This window comes from Pelmatolapia mariae, linkage group LG3_W (assembly GCF_036321145.2).
Source record: "Pelmatolapia mariae isolate MD_Pm_ZW linkage group LG3_W, Pm_UMD_F_2, whole genome shotgun sequence".
NCBI classification, from domain to species: domain Eukaryota; kingdom Metazoa; phylum Chordata; class Actinopteri; order Cichliformes; family Cichlidae; genus Pelmatolapia; species Pelmatolapia mariae.
Genome location: NC_086229.1, coordinates 54734111 through 54749145, shown reverse-complemented (window position 1 = coordinate 54749145; position 15035 = coordinate 54734111). Strand labels below are relative to the sequence as shown.

The 15035-nt window shown below is 40.4% G+C and overlaps 1 pseudogene; it reads right to left on the bottom strand.

Annotated features, from left to right (window-relative positions):
- Positions 1-2164: 2164 nt before the first annotated feature.
- LOC134623771 (butyrophilin subfamily 2 member A2-like) lies at positions 2165-4796 on the bottom strand (annotated as a pseudogene).
- Between the last annotated feature and the right edge of the window lie 10239 nt (positions 4797-15035).

Here is a 15035-nt window from a genome sequence, read left to right as displayed (position 1 = left end):
TTTTGCAAAAACGACGTGCTTTACTTGCTCTGTAATTCAGCCTGGAACTACCTCAGACCTAATAATAACTAAAGTAATACACAGGGCTTCGACAACGATAAGTAAACTATATACTATGTCAGACTCCACGAATCAAACTATGGAGCTGGAAAGTTGACACGTGTCGATGAAGCACCATCAGCCCGTTTACTGTCTGCGTAAATCGAGTGTAATGTTTCATTTTTAACACCAGATGGCGACCCCTGGAGCGGTCAGGAGCGCCACCTTTTTTTTTTTGTTGGTGTTGAAGAGTCAGTGGGCGTTTCTCAATATGCGTACTTGTGCGTACTTGCGTTCTCGTGTACTCGTGATACGTCATCAGTCGGAGACCAAGTACTGTTCCAATTCAAAGTACGCATCACGCCGAGAACGCGAAAAAGTCCCGGATGTGTTCTCGATCCGCCCGTTTTATCGAGCATGCGTCGGTGTAGACTTGGGACAGCTAAATATCCCAGAATGCATTTCGTCCAAAACTCAACAGCAGACTCCCGGCACATCGTTTCCAACGACTCGCGGACTTCTCACTACTCAGGTTAAAGAAACCCCAGCAGCTGTCTATAGTATTGAGTGTCCACTAGAATAGAAATAAAAGCGTTCTAACATCTCACCTGCTTGTTTTTATTAAGGTATGTACACATGTACACTATTTTTATTAATAGAGGTTTCACTACTGAGGTTAACAATGATATATAAGTCACTTAGATCACTTCTAAATGTTAATGTTTGGTTTATTTCAGTGTTTTATTTGTTCCTGAGTAAACCGGTTTGGCTGTGATTAAAGTTAAGCTTCATAACATGTTACTCACAGTTAAATTAAGAGGGGACGACAGTAGAAACTCCGGACCTGTGACATCATCACGTACGCTGGTGTTCCGACTGTACAAATCACGACTCCGTGCTCGCGTACTTGAGAATTGAGAAACGGCCCACGAGTCCGTGCTCGCGTTCTCGGCGGGTACGTACTCCCGTGCGTTCTCGGCGGGTACGTACTCACCGAGAACGCGAGTACGTACTCGCGTACTTGGGCATTGATAAACGGCCAGTGTGTCAGCAGGTGAGAAACAGCGTAAGTGCGGCTCCGCCCACCGCCAAACCAAGATCAAAAGTCTGAGGTTGTGAATGTCAGTCGGTGTGTCTGATCACACTGATCTGAAAGGCTTCTGGTGTCTGCAGAGAGAATGATAACTTCCGAAACATTTAATTTGGTTCTTCAGTAATAGAGGGGAAACGTCTTTGGTCATTTAGGGATGTATCGTCGTCTTTTCGTGGTTGCCAGTCTGCTGTCATCCTATATGGGTAAGAAAGAGAGCTGGGTTAAGCTGATTTTGTTTAGAACAACGATTCAATTCACGTTCAGTCAAAGAGAAAAGTAAATGAGAAGTGCCAAAGAACGTTAGGGATTTTACTGAAAGGCAACATTAAAAGGTCGGTTAACTGCAAAACGCATTTTCATGACAAAGTATACTTTGTCATGAAAATGTCATGCATCGCTGTTATCAGAATAAAGATCACAGGAGCCAACAGGTTGTTGTTGTTTTTTTGTTTCCAGGATTTCTTTAAATTAACTTTTTTCAAGCGGTGAACCGTGATTCCTGGCCGTCAACAGGATACTTAACAGCGCAAGCTTTTCTCTCAGCAGGACCTTTCATTGCACGTACCACAGAAATCCAAGCAATACTGCGATTGTTTGTCTTCCACTAGTGCGAGAAAGTGTTTGTTTAAACTTCACCTGCTGCCGTTACCTCTGTAAATCATGCCAAACCAGTTAGCTGAAAAATAAAAACTCGGCGTCCTTAGGTCAAGCTTCAAATCTGCAGTGATCTCAGGACGTTGTTAAGATTTTCGGAATAAAAGAACAAAATGTTGTTTTCAAAATTATAGACAGGATTTCATATTATACATTCTGTAGTAGTGCTGTATAATTACTACAGACATTGTAGTCATAGTATTTTTAACCAGTGCTGAAATTATGGTTATTTAATGTAATTACTCACAAAGTTTGAAAAAACAAAACCATAATGCATTTAAAAGTAACCCCAAATCAATACTAATATAATGCATCTATAAATGGACAAGAGAGGAAGAGAAAATAACTGATATGTCAATTAAACATGCCACAGTCCAGTGCAGAGTGAATTTGGGGGGCTTGAAAGAGAAAAACACAAACATAAGTGTTAACAGCAATGAGGTGCAATCATTTAATCTTAATTGTTAAAGATGCACACACTGCATGCCTGAATCAAATGTGGACCATGTTCAAAGTTTCTGATGCTCAGTTTCAACATCACCAGGTTGTCTTAACCATGTCTGCATGTCTTAATGAGTTGCTGCCATGTGATTTGTGTGAATATGTCATGCGCCACGGCGCGTGTGCACAAAAGGATCCAAACGCAGACTCAGCGCTAACAGAAAAGGCACTTTATTACTATAACTAAAGGCGACCCGGGAAACCTAGAGAGCAAAACGAGGAACTGAAAAACCCGGTTTTGTCACTTGTGTTTGAATATTGACTTAGTTTATCCCACTTTTTAAAGTATTTTCCCCTGATTTGGAACTGGTTTTATTCTGATTCTTCATAAATGAAAAAAGAAGTTTAGGGTCATGGCACATTGTTGACATGCTTGCCATGTTTTCTCAGATCTCAGTAGAGACAGTTTCATGTTCTTGTAATGACAAAAACACTATTTTAAAATGGAAAAAAAGAGAGATGTTTACCTTACTCGCCATCTGTGAATGCTCAATAGAACACTAAGAAACACAGCAAGTAAGCCCGGAACCAAGACCAACTTCAAATACCAGGATGGGACTGGAAGATATCATGTAACATTATTAACCACAGTAGTTTCACATATAGCATATGAAGCATTTCATAATAAAATCTACCTGGAACATGTATGTGTGTCTCTCTGCTCTGGTTGGTGTTCCTCTGTTGGACTCTGCAGGTGATGTTGTTGCTGTGTCTCTTCTCCACAGTCACTCTGCTGCTGACAGTATAGAGGTCATCAGGACCTCTGAGGGTCTCTGTAGGTCCAGCAGAGAGGAGGTTTCCCTCACCGTCCAACCACAGCAGCTCAGGCTCTGGATACCAGCCTGCAGACTCACACTGTAACACCACCCTGCTGCTGGTTTTGCTTATTACAGTGACTGTAGGAAAGGAGACAGCACCTAAAAAAGGAAAAGAAAACCAAAACCAGGAGAGATACTTTAAATTCACAGAGCCAGTTATTGGTTGATTATTTTTGTAAAAGGTATCAGTGTGACCTGGAGCTTAGTATAGACTAGAAATTTAGAAGTGAACTGGATAAGCAGAAGAAAATGAATCGATGGAACAACCTTTGCTAAAATAACCAAAGAGACATATATTCACTTAATTTAATTATACAAGTTAGTCAATATGAAAGCAAATTACTATCATAGTGTTGCATTTTGAAGCAAATATTATTGCATTTTTACACGGTACACCCTGGATAGTTCGCTAATCTGCTGAAAGGTTAACACATAAAGTCAAAAAGCATTCATGCCTACAGACAATTTTGAATTGCCAGTTAACCTGACCCCCCTAACTGCATGTCTTTGGACTGTGGGAGGAGGTGGGAGTACTGGGAGAGAACCCACACAGTTGTGGGAAAAACATGTAAACGCCACACTGAAAACACCAGTCAAACCCATCAGAGCTAATACCCAAAACGCTACTGTGAGGTATCACTGCAACAGCATGCTAACCATTAATGTATTCACTTATTAAGGGGCAATAAATAAATTAACCTCTTATTTTCATTTTTGCTTTTTTGACAAAACTTATGGTTTGGGTTTGAGATATGGTTAAGCTCATCAATGCTGGAGAATTAGACCTCTCGAAGTTAATGACATATCCCGAGTCATGTTATACATATTAACAAGAGGGTCCCAAGCTATCTTCCCTCAAGGCTGAAAAATCCTTCTACTCCATGCAGGGATTCAGTCCCATGAATCTAAAGGATAACTTGATCTGAAGTAGTTTGTAATGTTTCAATGAGAACAAGAAGCCAGTGTCTCCATTCTTTTCTTTCAGTTACATAAGATTTTTCGACTCAAATTGAGCACTCAAAGTACTTTAAAAACACATTAATACATAACGAAAGGACATAAAAAATAATATAACGTGCATTTACTTACCAACAATGAGTTTAATGAAGGCCTCTTGACCCACTTGTGGAACAAGGCATCTGTATATTCCCTCGTCAGAGATGGTCACATTTGAGATTTTCAGTGAAATGTCTCCATGTTCCAGTTTTTCCTTAACCACTGATGTCCTTCCTCTGTACGACGGCTGTTTGTTTTCCACGTGTTCCTTTTTGGTCTGCCCACTCATAAACAAACCCGGGTGTTAGGTCAGGTCTTGCCCACTCCAGCCTCATCCCATTAGCATCCATTTCTGGTTTAATGTGGCACGGCAAAACAACCTCTTCCCCAACTGTGGCCATGACTGCTCGCAATGGAACGACAATGAAAGGCTGCCCTGAGGAGGAAAAGGAAACAGCAGAGTAAAGCGAGCATTCCTGACAATGTTGCAAAGACACAGTTACTGTCAAACCTCTTACAGTTTACAAAGAATTAGAAGTTTATATAAAATTAGACCAAACTGGAAATAATAATAATCTAACCTATTGTGTTTTTTTTTTTTAACTTTTGTTGCTCTAAAACTTGTACTTTCTTACATTACCCAAATATTTCCCACGTGTGGGAAAGACATGGTACGTACTCGCGTACTTGGGCATTGATAAACGGCCAGTGTGTCAGCAGGTGAGAAACAGCGTAAGTGCGGCTCCGCCCACCGCCAAACCAAGATCAAAAGTCTGAGGTTGTGAATGTCAGTCGGTGTGTCTGATCACACTGATCTGAAAGGCTTCTGGTGTCTGCAGAGAGAATGATAACTTCCGAAACATTTAATGTGGTTCTTCAGTAATAGAGGGGAAACGTCTTTGGTCATTTAGGGATGTATCGTCGTCTTTTCGTGGTTGCCAGTCTGCTGTCATCCTATATGGGTAAGAAAGAGAGCTGGGTTAAGCTGATTTTGTTTAGAACAACGATTCAATTCACGTTCAGTCAAAGAGAAAAGTAAATGAGAAGTGCCAAAGAACGTTAGGGATTTTACTGAAAGGCAACATTAAAAGGTCGGTTAACTGCAAAACGCATTTTCATGACAAAGTATACTTTGTCATGAAAATGTCATGCATCGCTGTTATCAGAATAAAGATCACAGGAGCCAACAGGTTGTTGTTGTTTTTTTGTTTCCAGGATTTCTTTAAATTAACTTTTTTCAAGCGGTGAACCGTGATTCCTGGCCGTCAACAGGATACTTAACAGCGCAAGCTTTTCTCTCAGCAGGACCTTTCATTGCACGTACCACAGAAATCCAAGCAATACTGCGATTGTTTGTCTTCCACTAGTGCGAGAAAGTGTTTGTTTAAACTTCACCTGCTGCCGTTACCTCTGTAAATCATGCCAAACCAGTTAGCTGAAAAATAAAAACTCGGCGTCCTTAGGTCAAGCTTCAAATCTGCAGTGATCTCAGGACGTTGTTAAGATTTTCGGAATAAAAGAACAAAATGTTGTTTTCAAAATTATAGACAGGATTTCATATTATACATTCTGTAGTAGTGCTGTATAATTACTACAGACATTGTAGTCATAGTATTTTTAACCAGTGCTGAAATTATGGTTATTTAATGTAATTACTCACAAAGTTTGAAAAAACAAAACCATAATGCATTTAAAAGTAACCCCAAATCAATACTAATATAATGCATCTATAAATGGACAAGAGAGGAAGAGAAAATAACTGATATGTCAATTAAACATGCCACAGTCCAGTGCAGAGTGAATTTGGGGGGCTTGAAAGAGAAAAACACAAACATAAGTGTTAACAGCAATGAGGTGCAATCATTTAATCTTAATTGTTAAAGATGCACACACTGCATGCCTGAATCAAATGTGGACCATGTTCAAAGTTTCTGATGCTCAGTTTCAACATCACCAGGTTGTCTTAACCATGTCTGCATGTCTTAATGAGTTGCTGCCATGTGATTTGTGTGAATATGTCATGCGCCACGGCGCGTGTGCACAAAAGGATCCAAACGCAGACTCAGCGCTAACAGAAAAGGCACTTTATTACTATAACTAAAGGCGACCCGGGAAACCTAGAGAGCAAAACGAGGAACTGAAAAACCCGGGGAGGAAACGACACGAGGAAGCCGGAATCGGGACCGTGGAAGGCTGCAAGAAAAAGGGGAGAAGATTACTAGGAAGCCGGGAAGCAGGAAAACACATCAGAACTTAGCGGGGAGTCGCGGGCTTACGATAGAGCGGGACCGTGGGAGCTCGGGAGGGTAGAGTGGCAGTCCGTGAGCAGAAAGTCCTGTGGAGCTAGTGGAAGAGCCAGGTGATGTACAGAGAGAGGGGGACAGAGAGAGGGAGGACAGGCAGGCGACAAACGCTGAACGCCGAATCGAAACCTGGACATAAGTAGGCAGATTAGACACAGTTCCAACCAGAAGTGATACGCGCATTCATGGGAGCCTAGTTACCACTTGTGATGTGATTACGGACTGGCATGGAGCATCCGTCAGCGCCGGGTGAAGTAGCTTCTCCTGTAATCACAGCGATGGAGAGCAGGTGTGCCGAGGATGGCCTAACCCGGGGGGTGTGGCCATCCGCGCATTCCACAGACACAGGACCCCGGACCGTGACAGAATAGATATTTGCACTGACATGCAGTTGAACTGGTGTACCTAACAAAGTGTGTTTCTATGCATCTTGCTTATGTAAATGTCACAATTATCTGTGTCCTAACAAAGTGTGGGACATAGAGTATGCGTGAGACAGTGTGGGACATTTTCATGTATGCACAAACTATACATCTTACAGGTTGTAGACTTCCCCAGCTTACCTCATGAACTATTCTTTTCCTTTTATGTCAAGCAGTGGAAAAGTGTTGTTCTAATTCAACCTGTGTTTTCATCACTGGCCAATATCTTTATCACGCTGAACCAACCAGGAAAAACGTGCAAACCTCAATAGATGGACTCGTGCCAATAGTTGTATCATTAACCAAATACTATGCATTTAAAAATAAATGCCATCCGAAATGCAGTGCATTCAGAAGTTCATGATTAATTGGATGAGAGAATATTTGAGTGACTAAGCCGCCATTGTTGCGTCACAGGAAAGTACTGCTGCAATGTTATGCAGGTGAAAAAGATAATAAGTGCAGGCAGCTGATTGTGGCGCTTAAAGTCCTCAGAAACAAAACATCCTTGTCAGTCTTGCAGCTTTTTTTCTGTTGGGCTCTTTGGGTGGTAATTTGCTTTAATTTCAAATAAGATAAGATGGCCAAACCTGGATAAGAGGAAAAATAAATCAACAAAGCCACAAAAACAAACGAAGAAACAAAAAAACAGTTTAATGTGTCAGAATATTTTTTTTTCCTTCAAAAAGGGGCTTTCTCTTCTGGATGTCATACTTTTGTTACAGATGTATGCCCTTATAGCTTTAATGTGGCATTAAAAATATATGGGATAGACTTGATTGTCTCTGTAATGTAACTGTAATCCTGCTGGTCAATACTCAGAGTATTGATCAGTATTTGAAAAAGACTAGTAAACTGCAGAGTCTGGCTTCTAGCTCAGTGCTCTCTTCACCTATTACACATAAAATAACGTACAGGAATCAATCCACCTGGAGGCATTGAATACCTTCTGTTAAAGTTTTACTCACATTTTTTAATGTCTACTTCAATAACTTCATTTTTTATCATTTTAATATGGTTGTTTATCCTTTTTGTGTTTCTTTTTTGTTTGTTTGTCTGTTTGTTTGTTTTTTCTAGGTGGATCCTCTGCTCAGGATCAGCCACTGCAGGTTCTTGCCTTTGCTGGTGGAGATGTTATTCTACCGTGCAGTTTTAATATCTCTGACAACAAAGACTTTCCGACTGTTGAGTGGTCCAAGGAAGGCTTGAAGCCAAATGTTGTCTTCTTGTACCGGGATGGTTGTGAGACCTACGAGATGAAGAATCCAGCCTTCGAGTACAGGACAAGCCTGATCATGAAAGAGCTCAAAGATGGAAACATCTCATTACGGATCTCCAATGTGCAGGTTTCTGATACTGGAAAGTACCAATGCCTCACATTCCAGAAAAATGTCGCCAGGAAGGTTACAACAGTGGAGCTGGATGTGGGTATGTCCACTCATGTTCATTTTCACACAAAGAATTCACCATTGAATTGCCTAAGTGTGATCCACCCACTTAAATGTTGGGTCCTTGTCCAATTCAGCTAAATTCATTTAATATGCGATCAGGATCTGGGTTTTACTTTAGAGTCAGAGCTCGAAGGGGCACAATTTTGAATTACAGGAGGAAAAACCATGCTCCACAAAATTTATGCTAGGTTAGATGGTGGTCCTTGATATAAGCTGACCCTACCCCTAACAGCACAGAGCTCTTGGCTTTAAACATAGACAGTATCTGTGAGCTGCTTCTTTTCTTCATCTGTGTCTCATTTCATTTTCTATCTATTTGATTTTCCTTTTGAACAAACAATTGAGCTATTAATTATACCAAAAACTCTGAAGCCGTTCTTCGGGTCGTATACCAACTGAATAAAAATCAATGATACGTCCATAAATCCACACACTTGTAAAACGTCTCACATTTCAGCCTTTAGTTTTCAACAGTCTACAACTACTTCAAAGTTAAATGAGTCTTGATGAGCATCAAGCTTTTTTGGTTGATAAAGTTAGCCACTATCTTGCTAGAGCAAACTTTCCTTCTGTTCAAATATTCTGTTTATGGAGGTCAAACAGAAGAAAGCATAGGAAACAGGGGAACTGGCTTCTTTTAGACAGTGGAGCTGAACAGAAGAGGTGCACCAACGACCAATAAAAGACGAGTAGGGCATATTTTGACTGTGACATATACAAAGCTGCTCTAGTTGAGTTCAAAGATAAAAACATAGCATAATAGGTCCAAAAAAAGGAAACTTTAAACAGATTTCCAAATGGAAGGAACAGAACAGAACAGAGATTATTTAAATACACAACAAGCCACTACTTTCAGCTATATATCACACTTTAGTGGCAAGTATCCTGAGTATGGGCTGTAAATATAGTAGCAGTCATGAACTACACTGAGAATCAATTCCACTTTGCTCTTTAAGTAATACATTGTGTACATAACATTTAATCCTAGTGGGTTAAAATATGTGACTGTTTTCTGAGTCATTTCTGAAGCTCAAAGTACAAACAATCGCTTCATCCACAGGAATGTTCTTTGAGTTCAGTGTGTGTACACATCTGACTCTTTTTTTTTCTTTTATTTTTAATAGTTGGGTGTTTCATAACAGGTTGAACTGGTTGATCATTAGCCTCATTGCTCATGTAGCAATCGCCCACCTGTGGGCTGGTCCGGAAGAACACATCCGGTGTGTCCTCATTTGGTTTCATGTCTCTCTGTTTAAATGTGATTTAGACCAAATGTGGACATTAAATCAAGCTGCCACTGCCAATAATGAAAAACAGGAAATGAAACTATTGCATTTCTTGAAATTCTTGTTTCATTCGTGTCTCCATTAAATCCCTGAAGTTGAGTCACAGTCATTAGACCTTAAACAAGCAACCATTGCATCACCAAACCTCTGCCAAGGGTAGTTGATAAAATTCTGTTATTGTTACAAATTTGACCTAATATTTGACCAATGTAAGATTTAAAGTCCTGTAAAAGTTGCCATGATTAAGGATTGGTTCACACGAGATAATCTTTCTTTCATCCGAGGAACAGACTTTCAGGAACCAAAGTCTTTTTAGAGGAGGAGACACTACTCATCTACTTAAACACCCAATTTCAAGAAGCTTTAGAAAAGTTGTTTACTTTATAAAAAGCACAGCTCCATATAATTATCATAGGGTCGTGACCTTACAATTTAAATCGCTCTGAGGCAACTGCTGTTGTGATTTGACACTGTCTATAAATAGTTTAATTTAATTGTGTAAGAGCGGTTTGTATTGTCTGTGTGTATCACTTAGAGTGTCTTTCATTCTTCTTCAGAAGCCAAGAGTGTTATAAAGTGTGGGTTAGACGTCATTGATGTCACTTTAACATAAAAACAATAACAGGTTTATCAGAAATAAGGACAGGTGCGTGGGATGGCAGATTTAATGGTCACACCTTCTGGTTTTGTTATTTTCCAGTGGCTGTTTCTGAGCCAAAGCTTTCAGTGATTTCAGCGGAGGGTGGTGACATAACTCTGCATTGTGAAGCAAACTGCTGGCTGCCAGAGCCTCAGGTAGCATTTCTGGATGACAATGGAAACAACATCTATGGGGAAAACCCCAAAGGAGAACAAGATGCCCGTGGATGTTTCACTGTGACACGAAGAGCCACTCTGCAAAGAGCTACCAGCAGGTTATAAATATTTTTTTAGACATTAAAAAAATGCTTATCCAATTATTATTTTTTATTTTTTTTACAGTACTGTGCAAAAGTCTTGAATCGCTCTCTTTATATTCTGATAGGACAACAGGAAAACACAGCGTCATAACTCATTGTTTCTCTTTCTAATCTCATTAAGTAATTGTCAGGAGTAGTTCTCATGCAGTGTAACCCTATCAGCCATGGACTGGCCTCCTGAGAGCCAGGACCTCTATATTCACACTGTGAGATCATCATGACAGAAAACAAAATAAACATCCAAAGAAGAGCTTTCAATGACCTTCAGGAAGCCTGAGACGTATTCTTGAAGACTACCTAAAGACATTACAAGAAACATTGCCTAAGAGAGTTCAGACTGTGTGCCCATTTGTGTTTGTACTTTTCAATAAGTCACTGCACTTTTCCCCCATATAATTCTTTAGAGGGGAAAAAGTGCAGTGATTTATTGCACGTAAACTGGCTCAAGACTTTTGCACAATACTGCAGATTATGTTTAACCAACTAACTGTAAAATTAGATTTTCACTTATATAACACTAATGATGTGAGTTATAAACTGTGTATTCGTCAAACAGTGTCACCTGCAGAGTTCATCAACCAGAGTTTAACCAGACCAGGGAAACAAAGATCCTCATACCAGGTATGCCAGATCTTCATGTGTGCATTCAAAAACCCATATTCACATTTTTTTAATGCATTTGCTATCTATTTGGGGTATATGTGTAGGTTTTATTGGGATTTCTATAAATTACCGTGTGTGGAGTTTTATCAGATGACCACTATGTTAACCATTTGCTCTGGTGTTGCTTTCCACATGTCACTACACAAGGATTGACACCCTAACCCGCTGTTGTCTTTATTTTAAGCTGTAAGAAATCCACACCAGACTTGGGTGTACCCTCATGCTTTGCAGCATCTTTTATTATCTCTGTCATGCTTGCTGTACACGCTTGGCTGCAGCTCTGCTGCTGTGTGTGGCTGGCAGCCAGCCACACACATCAACAAAGAACCCCAAACATAGGACCCTACATAGATTCTAAGTGGCAAGATGTGATTGCGATGCACAGGTGCGTCTGCCTTCCCTGCAGCGGCACCGCAGAACACACCTATGATTGATAATGTAGTTCTAGCCAAAATATCTATACTTAGAGACCGATCCATCCATCCATCCATCCATCCATCCATTCTCTTCCGCTTATCCTTTTCAGGGTCCCGGGGGGGCGGGCCTGGACCCTATCCCAGCTGTCTTAGGGCGAGAGGCAGGGTACAGGGTCGCCAGTCTGTCGCAGGGCTAACACATAGACAAAGACAACTATTCGCACTCACATTTACTCCCACATTCGCACCTATGGGCAATTTAGTGTTTCCAGTTAATCTATCCCCACTAACTGCATGTCTTTGGATGGTGGGAGAAAGCCGGATTACCTAGAGAGAACCCACAAACACAGGGAGAACATGCAAACTCCCCACAGAAAGACCCCGGCCTGATGGTGGAACTGAACCCTTGCTGTGAGGCAACAGTGCCACTGTGCTGCTTGGAGATCATGATAACAAATGATATCTTTATTCCAATACAGCCTATGTACGGCCTTTGCACCACATGCTTGCCAGTTTGCATATCGCCTCTGTTCTTGACATTGTCTGGAGTCCTGTTGAGTTTGTTGGCAGTACAGTTTAGCACGTGTCACTGTCCCAATCTAGTAGCCTGATAAAGAAACCTGCCAGGGCACTGGGTGTTTATTTCCTACCAATAAGGACTCATTAGACTTGAAGAAAAACTTGTAGATATATGGTATTTTATATTAAGTATAATATGAATTATCTGTTCATATGTCAACACAATGTTATGTCATTTCAGGTGTCTGCATGAAGTCTGATCCTCACACTATTGCCATCGCCATTGGAGGAACAGGACTGTTTTTCTTAGTTGCAGCTGGATTCATTGCCCTTTCATGCAAAAAATGCTTCAGATGTGGTAAGTCACAGTTCTGAATTATACAAAAAAATGCAAAGCAAGGGCTATTGATATAGACTGCCAGTGAGCAGTTGAGAAACATTTTGAAATGACAGCAAAGTGGTTTTGGTGTTTTATTTTGTTTTTTATCATTGTTGTTGTTTTAAGGATGAAGAAAATGTAGTTGCTGTTTACATAGAGAACACAAAGACAGAATTGCATGTGTGTAAGGAAACTCAGGAGTTTTGTGACTGACTCAATAGTATACACTGATCAGGCATGACATTAATGATCACTGACATGGCACCAGTAAGTGGGTGGGATATATTAGGGAGCCAAGTGAACATTTTGTCCTCAAACATAATGTTAGAAGCAGGAACAACTGGTAAGCATAAGCATTTGAGCAAGTTAATTTGGGCCTAAATTGTGATGGCTAGATGACTAAGTCAGAGCATCAACAAGTTCATGGTGAGCCAAGGCTCACTGATGGATGTGTGGTCCAATCCAACAGACGAGCTACTGGAGCTCAAATTAAAGAATAAGTTACTGTTGTTTCTGATAAAAGGTGTATGAATACATACATCTGAATACAGGTGCATTACAGTTTGTTGGATATGGGGCTGAATAGCTGTAGACCACTCAGGGTGCCCATGTTGACCCATGTCCACCACTGAAAGCACCAACGATGTGTTGAGTTGCTTACTTGGGAAACACCTGGTACCACAATGTACTTTTGGTAAAGGCAAGCCAGCAGATGCTGTCATACTGTTCTGCTGGAAAATTATTGCTCCTGCAATCAATGTGGGTATTACTTTGATACGTACCACCTACCTAAGCATTGTTTTTGCAGACCATGTACCCCTTTCATGGAAACGGTTCCCTGAACCTTTTAGCAACATAATACACAACGTAATAAAGCAAAAACGGATCATGAATGGTTTATGAAGCTCAATCCAATCTGTTCGTCTGTGACATGTGTTTGGACGAATAAGTCCAGGCCATGGAGGAACAACTTCACAACTTACACGACTTGAAAGACGTTTTGCTAACTTCTTGATGTTTTGACAGCGAAAAAGGGACCAAAACAATATTCAATGGGTGATCATATTGTTTTGCCTGATCTGTGTATTTCTTGGAGTTCCTTTGTCTGTACAGTAATCATATTTTTTTGTTTTACTGAAGTCATAAATCAAGTGAAAGGTTGGATAATTTTCTTATAGCCATCTATTCAATTTGAATTCTATTTGCCACCAGATGATTCAGCTTTTTAAATTTTATTTTACACAGCTATTGTAAAGCAGCCAGTGAACAAAAAGACATCAAATCATAGCCTCCTCCACCCGACAAGAGTTAACAGCACAGACAGCTCGGTAAATGGCAGCATTGAAAAGATGAAAAGACAGTCTGGGTTTCTTATCGAAGATGAGACCCGAAAACTACAGGACAGCAAAGTTGTTTCCTACAACAGTGGAACAACTGTCCAATGCCATTCCACAACCACAGCAGACGTTTCAAAATCCTCCAAACTACTCTTAACTCACGGCCCTGACAACAAGAGCTTGACCAGTGTGTACAATCCAAACCTATCTTCAGCTTCAACCAGCTTTAAAACTCCAAAATCTGATGACTTACCCAAAAGCTGGGGTTCAAAGCTTATCATCAAAAGGCAAAACAGCTTTCCAGGACCTGGTCACATATCTCAAAGAAACCACCGTATGTACAGCAGCCCAGATATTTTACAACTACACTCACCAGCATCCAACCCTTCTTCTGCTCTCAGTAGCCACCAGATGATCAACTCCAGTGTCTCATCCCATCAAAGCACCTACCATCCTCAGCGTAGGCACTCGTCAGGACTTCCACAGTTAGCTGAATTTCATAACCGTCACAGCCTCCTGAGAAATTTACCTGAAGAAGATGAACAGAGAAGTTTATTAAAAAATGAAAAGTAAAGGAAATGTAAGCTGTACATTTCAAGCATAAGGCAAGGCAGTGCTCGCTTGGTTTAAATGACTGAAACTCTTTAACTGAGCAATAACTAGAAACTGAAATTTCACACCAGTGATGGAAGTATGGAGTAGGGGCTTGACAGTCAGCTGCAGTGTCTGCAGCGTTGCCCCTGGATGAACTACAGCAGGTGGTTGGGAACAGGAGAGCCGGGCATTTCTGTTTAGACTGTTGCCTCTGGGCACGGATTCAAATAAGCAGAAAAATGGACACATAGTTTAAAAGAACTGAGCCAGCCTGGTGGTTTACCTGTGTTTCTAGTAAACTAAACTAACTTAATACTGGTACAGGCCTGTCCTTTGAATGTTTTTAATATTAAGCATTATTTCTTTTCTTTTTTTTTCTTTTCTTTTTTTTTTTGCATTACCAGTCAAAAAATGGGACCAGACCATGATGTATGGTGCTTGTGATACTTTTGCTTATATATAAAAGGCTCTTTCTTTTTACTTTCATATTAAGAGTTGGGGCTAGTTTGTATATTTTTTGTTTGTTTGGAGAAAAAAACAGTTCTTTGTTAACATTGTTAACACTTTGTTAATATAGAGGATTGTCTTTTCCAATAGACGAAATA